Below are 7,741 nucleotides of genomic sequence, written 5' to 3'. Positions count from 1 at the left end.
GGGACACAGAGGCATGGTTTAGTGGTGGACGTGGCGGTGTTAGATTCATGGTTGGACTCCAGGATGTTAGAGTTCTTTTCCAACCTCAATGATTCTAAGGAACAGGGCGTGACTCTTACCTGCCTTTTTGCCCTTTCCTCTCTTCTCTGGTATCTTTAGAACACAAGTATGTATGGGCAGGCTTCACACTGGCAGTGCCACAGCTCAAAATACACAAAGCTAATTTCTGCCTTTGAATTTCCATTGTGTTGAGGTGCGTAGGTGCAGGTGTTTGACTCCCTGCCAGTTTCTTAATCCAAAATATCTGTTGAAGTGATTACAGGGACTATCATGTGCTTCACTGGGGACCTCACTTCCTCTGCCTAAGCCCAGCCCTGGGGACTTGTGGTAATGTCTCAGGCAGAGACTGGAAGCAGCAAATTTACCACACACATTTTCAGGCAGGAACTTTCCATGACTGTATGTGGCACTGTGCCAGCCCTCACTTGCAGGTTTGTCCCAGCCCCTCTGGCTCAGATGCCATCCCTCTGGGCTTTGCAGCCTGTCCCCTGGGCAGCTGCTTTCCAAAGCCTCACACACATCTGCATTTTTCATCACCAAATAAGGCACCACTGGTATGAATACGAAGTTTGCTTTAATCCTAAAGTGGGTTTCTCAAGTCCTGACCAGCTTGTTTTCTGTGAAAAGAATGATTGCCCTGTCTTTACTTGTGGTGCATTTCTGTGTGTTTGTGGGAAGGCTGGCCCATTTCCAGCTGCCACAGCTTTCCAGGAATACGAGAGAGGCTTAAGAAGCATAGAAAAGCCCTAAAGGAGTTTCAGCACCAGTTCACAGGGTCAGAGAAGGAGAAGGATTGATTAATTTGAGTTTCAGGTCTCTCTGTTGCACCCAGTCTCTGGGCATCTTGCTGCCCTTGTTTCTCCCAAACTGAGTGTTTTGGGGTCACAACAATATCAACGGGCAAATGTTGTGGTGTGATGTCATGGCTTGCCTCGGTTTCCCCTGGTTTCTCCCTGAAATTTCCTTCCGCAGGCAGGAGTGTCAACCACCTCTCCTTTTCCCACCCTTGACCCCTGCTGGGCATTGTCTGTCAACCCAGAAATTCCAGGGGAGCATCGAGTGATTGGCAGGTTCAAAGGATGCTCTCCACCCCTGGGGGGCCATTGGCCCACCCAGGTGTCCCTCTCACCTGGGACCCCCTCCCCCTGTGCCTGGTTGGTGCTCCCTGGGTCCCCTCCCCTGCCCCTCTCCCCAGGTAACAGGACAAGAACAGCACACTGTCAGGATTCTGTTGGAGGTGTTGCAGGATTCAGAAATAAAAACTCTGGATTAAAAACTCTCCATCAGGACCTACTCCTTTCTTCACCTCGCCTTAAGGGTTTCTCCAGCTCGGGGAAGGCCTGAGGAGTGACCCCCTCAACAAGGGGCTCTGGAGCTCAGGATGTGCCCAGACTTGTCCCCAAGTGCCCAGCTTGACCACAGGTACTGAACAGCCTCTCTGGGGACAGACTCCACAGGTGCCACTATTTGGTTCAGCAGCCGGGACCAGGCAGACCAAGGCAGTCCTGTCAGTAATATTGGTAAACACCAACAGGCAAAAATGGAAAAAAAGTGGAGCTCCATGGGGGAAAAAGCAGGAGGAAGGCACGGCAGGATGCCTTCTGGGGCAGCCCCTGGGCACTCTGAGTCCCAGTCTCAGGGCCAAGGGCTGTGCAGCTGGCACAGTGCCAGAGGGGGACAGAGTGGTGAGTGTCCCAGTGGGAATCCTGGGGTTTAAGAGGGAAGGAAGGGATTGGAGTGATTGGAGCTCTCTGGCACCATGTCCTGGCTGGTCTCTCATGAATTGTCTGCCCTTGTTTTCCATCTGTTTGTATTCCACTGTGGCATTCACATTTTCTGAAAAATCCCTTCGCCCAGGATCTTTCTCCTGGGAAGCTGAGAAGCCTCAGAGAAAAGGAAAACAATTCTTATCTCATTTGCTTCTCTTGTGTTGTGCTCACATGTGGAATGTGTTTGGAGATTGTTTACCCACAGGTGATTGTTCCATTGGATTCTGCTGTGAGTTGTTTTCACTCTTTGGCCAATCAGGGCCAGGCTGTGTCAGGACTCTGGAGAGAGTCATGAGTTTTCATTATTATCTTTTTAGCATTCTGTAAGTAGCCTTTCTGTACTCTATAATATAGTATTCTTTAATATAATATATTATTATAAAATAATAAATGAGCCGTCTGAGAGCATGGAGTCAGATTCATCATTCCTTCCTGCCAGGAGGGTTCCCACAAATACAATATTCCACTCAGCCCCTGGCTGCTAGATTGGGCCAGGAGGGCTGTGATCTGAACAGTGACTGAAATGAGGGGTGGGTGAAGGCATGCTCTCATGTTAAATGGGATCCTGGAAATTTGCCTTCTGGGTATGGCCACAAGGGCTGAGTGTCTTCATCAGCCTAATGAAAAAGAGTGAAACCCAAGAAATTGCAGAGCAATATTGTCTTTGGCTGTGCTTTATGGCATCACTGGCATGCTGGCACAGAGCTGCAGTGGAGGGCTCTCTCCCTGGCAGTGTATTTACAAATAGCACCATGGACAGGCAGATTTACAGTCCCTGGCAGTGTATTTATAAATAACACCATGGACAGGCAGAGTTACAGTCCCTGGCCACTGCTCTCCAGTGCTGCCCCTTAACAGTGGGTCACACAGGCAACTGTGTCCATGCTTAATGTAACATGACATCATGGATATAAAATAAATGTAATAGCAGCTGGACTCAAGGTAGAGTCCAGCCTGTTCAATATTTGGAAGCGTTGAACTGCAGATCCTTTTTGGTCCTGTATGATCCTGCCCTTGTGTGATCATTCTCATGCTGAAAACTGGAATTAGTGACAGATGAGGGCTGCCCTTTGGGCCAGGGATGCCAGTGGAGGGAGACCTGCTCCAGGCTCTTGGCAGTTCTTGCTTGGGTGAAGGATGCCAGGGCCATCTAAGCTGTCAGACTGCAGGGACAGCACTTTGGGTCACTTGTTGCAAGTGCAGATTTGTCAAAATTCAGATTGAGAGTCTCATTCCAGTTGGCCAAGTCCTGCATTCAAACCAAAACAGGAGCAGAGGACTTCAGAGAGGGAGCTAGTCCTCTGTCTGGCACCTTGGAGTGATTTGCCTAGTTCAAAACTCTTGAAAGTATTTCCTGATGTCTCAGCCCTTGTCAGTGGGGTTGGAGGAAGCAGTGTAACCTCTTCTCTGCTGCCTCTTGCTGCAGGAGTGGGGAGGTTGTGGCGCGACAGCGTAAGTGGAAACAGTGTGAATGGGACAGGATGAAAAAGTGCTAATTATGGGCTTCCAAAGACACCAAATAGGGAAGTGGTTGTTCACATATTTGGCACTTTCCTCACCCAGTACCAGTGGTCATGGCTAATCTGGAAAATCACAGTGGTTCTGCACCAGTCTCAGAAAATATGTTTGATATTTGCAGATAGATGAGTGAGGGGTTTTTTTCCAGCTCTCAGCAGGGCTGTTGCAGAAACCTGATGTTTGTTCTCTCCTTCAGCTGCAAAGCACCGTGTGCCCAGGGAGGTCCTCTGCCCCCTCACCCCAGCCATCCCATGGCAGGAGCAGCAGCTGCTTCTGGCATGGTACCTGAAAGGAATTTGTTCAAGATCCCAAAGAGGCCCTCTGCTCTAGGTCTTCATTCTCCTTAACAGTGTGGAGTTGTCCTCAGTCTCCCGTGGGCTTCCAGGTTAAGCCTTGGCCCCTTTCCTGTGCAGTGTGGCCAGGCTGTTCCTTTCTCTCTGCATCAGTCGTTTATGGACAAATCTTTCCAGAGGACAATGGGACTCTTGGGAGACGTTTCCCACATCTCCACATATCCCAATTTCCTTTTGGTTGTGTGTGAGTGATTCATGCCCTTTCAGGACATGGAATACTTGGTTCTAGACTCAGCCCACACACACCTTCCAGCCTCCACCTACAGAGTGATTCTGCCTTTTCCAGCGAGTCACCTCCAGCCTGGTCCCAGGACTCTGCAGCCCCCAGGTTCTTTTCTCACAAACTATTCACTCCTTATTGCATTTCTGCTGCAGATCATTCCTGCCTGTGCAGAGTAGGAACTTGCACCTTCTTCTTCCTCTGTTGTGCCTCATTTTTTCAGGCACTCTCTCCAGACCATTTGAGTTTCACCCTGCCCTTCTGTGACACTCTTGCTCTTGTGCCCAGGTTTGAGACTTTTCTGCTTCTGTACCCAGCCCTGCACACAGCACATTAATCCAAATGGATTGTAGGAAAATGTGGGCTGCAGGAAAAGAGATGTGACCAACAGCTCAGGGGAGGGGTTCTGCCCCTTTACCCTGCTGGAAGAGACCCCATCTGGAGTCTGCATCCAGCTCCAGGGCCCTCAGCTCAGGAAAGACATGGATTTGTTGAAGTGGGTTGGAAGAGGGCCACAAAAATGATCAGGAGATGGAGCACCTCTCCAGTGGAGAAAGATGAGAGAGTTGGGGTTGTTCAGCCTGAAGAACAGAAGGGTCAAGGGAGAGCTCATTGAGCCCCTTCAGTACTTACTGGGGGCTTGTAAGAATGGTGAGGACTGACATTTCAGACAGGACCAGGGGCAATGGTTTCAAACCTTTGGTTTAAATGGTTTTAAAAGAAAGTCAGTTCAGATGAGATAGATGGAAGAAATTTTTTTACTGTGAGGGTGGTGATGCTGTGGCATGGAACAAGTATGTAGCAATGTCTTTTCCAGTGTGGGAGGTTGTGTACAGAAGGATGGGACTTGGTTTTTGTGTGACATTTCTGAGCTCTTGGGTATACTGTGGAGTGCAGGGGTGCCTGGCATACCCAGGGCATGTTGTGGCAAGCAGCCCAGAGGCAGGAGTGGAGGAAAAGAGCAGTTGTTACCTCATTTGGCTCTTTTACTTGCCTTACAAATTGCTTTAGGAAAGTGAAGTATGCTGTTTGTTTATTCACCCATCCTGCTCCTCCTCTGGCAGAGATCCCAGATTGCTGAGATGGAAAGCAAAAAATCCTTCTGAAAGCTGTAAAGCCTTGGCATGGTTCTTTCCCAGCCTAGGGTTTGCATCACCCCCCCAGACACTGACATTTTTATTCTTCTAATCCATCAGAGATGCTTAGAGCTCAAAGCTCACATTGCATCAGCATCTGACAGCCTGCCTCTCTCTGCTGCTGCCCTCCCTGGTAGAATGAAACTGCCCTGCTCTTGCTGTCACTCAGCTCGGAGCTGTGTGTCCGTTCTGGGCCAGCCTGCCCAGAAACCCAGCTCTGAAAATGTTGGCTGAAAACCTGGGTTACCTTTTAGCTCAGCGATGTCAGGGTGCTGTGCAGTGTGAGCCAGGCACCTCCTGCCTTCCCCAGTGCCCCCCAAGGGACACAGCCCAGCTGTGGGGTGACCCCCCAGCCCTGCCCTGAGCTGTCCCTGCTCCCCACAGCATTGCTCCAGGGTGCCTGTGCTAATTAAACACTCTTCTCCTTGTGCATGGGTGTCTTTATAGTTTCCCCCTCCAGACTTTCTTCCCATTGCATCACCAGAGGCTGCTTTTATTTCCTCCAAGCATTTGAAGAACCATTGCCTTACGATGGAGCTGGGGCTGTGTCATCAGCACCTCCAGGGCTGCCTTGCACAACTCCCTGCCCTCAATCACATGAGCTTTGCAAGAGGGGATTTTTGCCCTGGCAGGGCAGCAGATGACGAGCACTGCCACAGGGACACCCAGCCCTGGCACGTGGCTGTGGGAAAGACAATTCTGTGCTGTTCTTGTCAGCCAGCAAAGGCTTCTTGAAGATAAGGAATATCTTGTATTCCTTACTTCTCATATCTCATATCATATCTCAAGGAATGAGATATGATATCTCATATCTCATTCAAGGAATATCTCTCTCAAGGAGATATCCTATCTCTCTCAAGGAATTTACCAAGGCTATCACCATGACAACTTGAGGAATGAGAGAAAAAAGTGTAAGCAAGAAGATCTGGACTTTGGTTGGCTCACACATTGCCATGGCTCCTTTCACCTATTGAAAGTTTTGTTTCTCCTTTATGACCAACAGGCAGTGTACGTGTTCCTCAAGTAAATGTAAACCTCTTGTAAAACCATAAAAGCAACCTGTTGCTTCAATAAAGTCTAAACAGCCTTCTGACTGAGCCCTGGTGCTTTGTGCCATGTGGGGCTCAGCAGGGACACGTGGCATGGAGCTGCCCACACTGGGCACAGCCAGCCTGCCCTGCCACTGCTGTGGTTTGGCTGCTCAGCTCTGGGAACCCATTTTTGGAATATTCCCTTTCCAAGCCACCTCATATAACAGTGGCTGAGCTGAGTGGGCTCAGAGGCCCATCCAGCGTGGTATCCTGCCTTAGACACCAGGTCTGATGTGTAATTTATTTCTTTCCTTTCAGCAGTTTCTGAGGGATTCCTTGTGTGTGAACTGGCTGCTTTCTGAGCTTGTCCAACCCTTCAGCTTCCTCTTATAGCAATGACTTCAGGTTATTTTATATGGCCTATTGCATGAAAAAACTTCAGGAGGTCCTTGTTTGCCATTTAATCCTTCTATCTGTCCATTTAATGAGATGTTCCCTTCTATGTGGGCTCATTTTGAAAGGAACAGCCAGCCCAGATCCTGTGTCACCCTCCTGATGCTCCTGGGTCCAAGGGTCCGTGCAGGGTCCTGCAGCTGCAGGGTCCTCTTTGGTCTTCCCAGAGTGAGGCAGCTCAGGATGCTCCTTTCTCCTCTGACCATCCATGATCCTGGGACAGAGGCAGGGATCTGCTGGAGAAAAATCTCTGGAATAAGGAGTTAGGATAACCCCAGTGCAGGGCTTTTTGGAATCCATAGCATTGTGCCATCCAGAAGCCCAAAAAGTGCCTCCCATGCGGTTTGTGGTGAGCAAACCCTGTCATAAATTCAGCAGCCATGCTGTGCTGTGGCCCACAACCTCACAAACGTGCTCCAAAAGCACCACAGGCTCCAGCAGCACGTGTCAGCCGCCTGTCCCTGTGCTGCCTCTGCTCCCTGGGGACAGCAGCGCCCGCATGGCCAGCGCCTGTGACACTGTGAGCAGCCCCTGGCTGCTGGGCTGGGACCCTCAGCAGCTTCTCCTGCTCTGGGCTGGTCTGGTTGGCAGCCCGTGACCCTGCTGTGCTGGCAGAAACCCGGGGCTCTGGCAGAGCTCCTCAGCAGGAGTCTCCTTCCCATGCTCACTTGGTCCTGAGCTCTGTGCAGACCACAGTGAGCAGAGTGGAAATGACATGAGGAAAGCAGGCTGGGGATCCCTCTCAACCACCCGAGGCAGTCCCTTCTCCCCTGCTGCTTGCCTAGAAGCCAGGGAAGAAACATCCAAGTGCTGAGCTCAGCGTTAGAGCTCCCTGAGCTCAGCCAGCTCTGCCACCCAGTGCCCGCAGCCTCCCCCCGAGCTGGGCTGCTGCCCACCCCCTCTGCACCTTTGCTTTTGTCTTCCCAGAGCTCAGCTCCTGTTGCTGCTGTCTCCAGCGAGGCTTAGAAAGACAGGAGTCATCCTCAGCCCAGACCAGAAGCAAGGAAAAAAAAAAACCCATCCCTGCAGACACCTTTGTGCATTATCACTGCCAAGTTCCCCAGATTCGTGTTTCCTTGCAGAGACTTTCCAACATCTGGGAGATGTCCTGGGCAGATCCCATGGCTTGTGTAAAAAGCCTCCCTGGGAGTGTGTGACTGTCTGGTTTATGAGCTGAAAATTTGTAAAGATCAAGAAAGAA

This window comes from Passer domesticus, chromosome 7 (assembly GCF_036417665.1).
Source record: "Passer domesticus isolate bPasDom1 chromosome 7, bPasDom1.hap1, whole genome shotgun sequence".
Taxonomy (NCBI): Eukaryota; Metazoa; Chordata; class Aves; order Passeriformes; family Passeridae; genus Passer; species Passer domesticus.
This window is presented reverse-complemented; position numbering follows the sequence as displayed.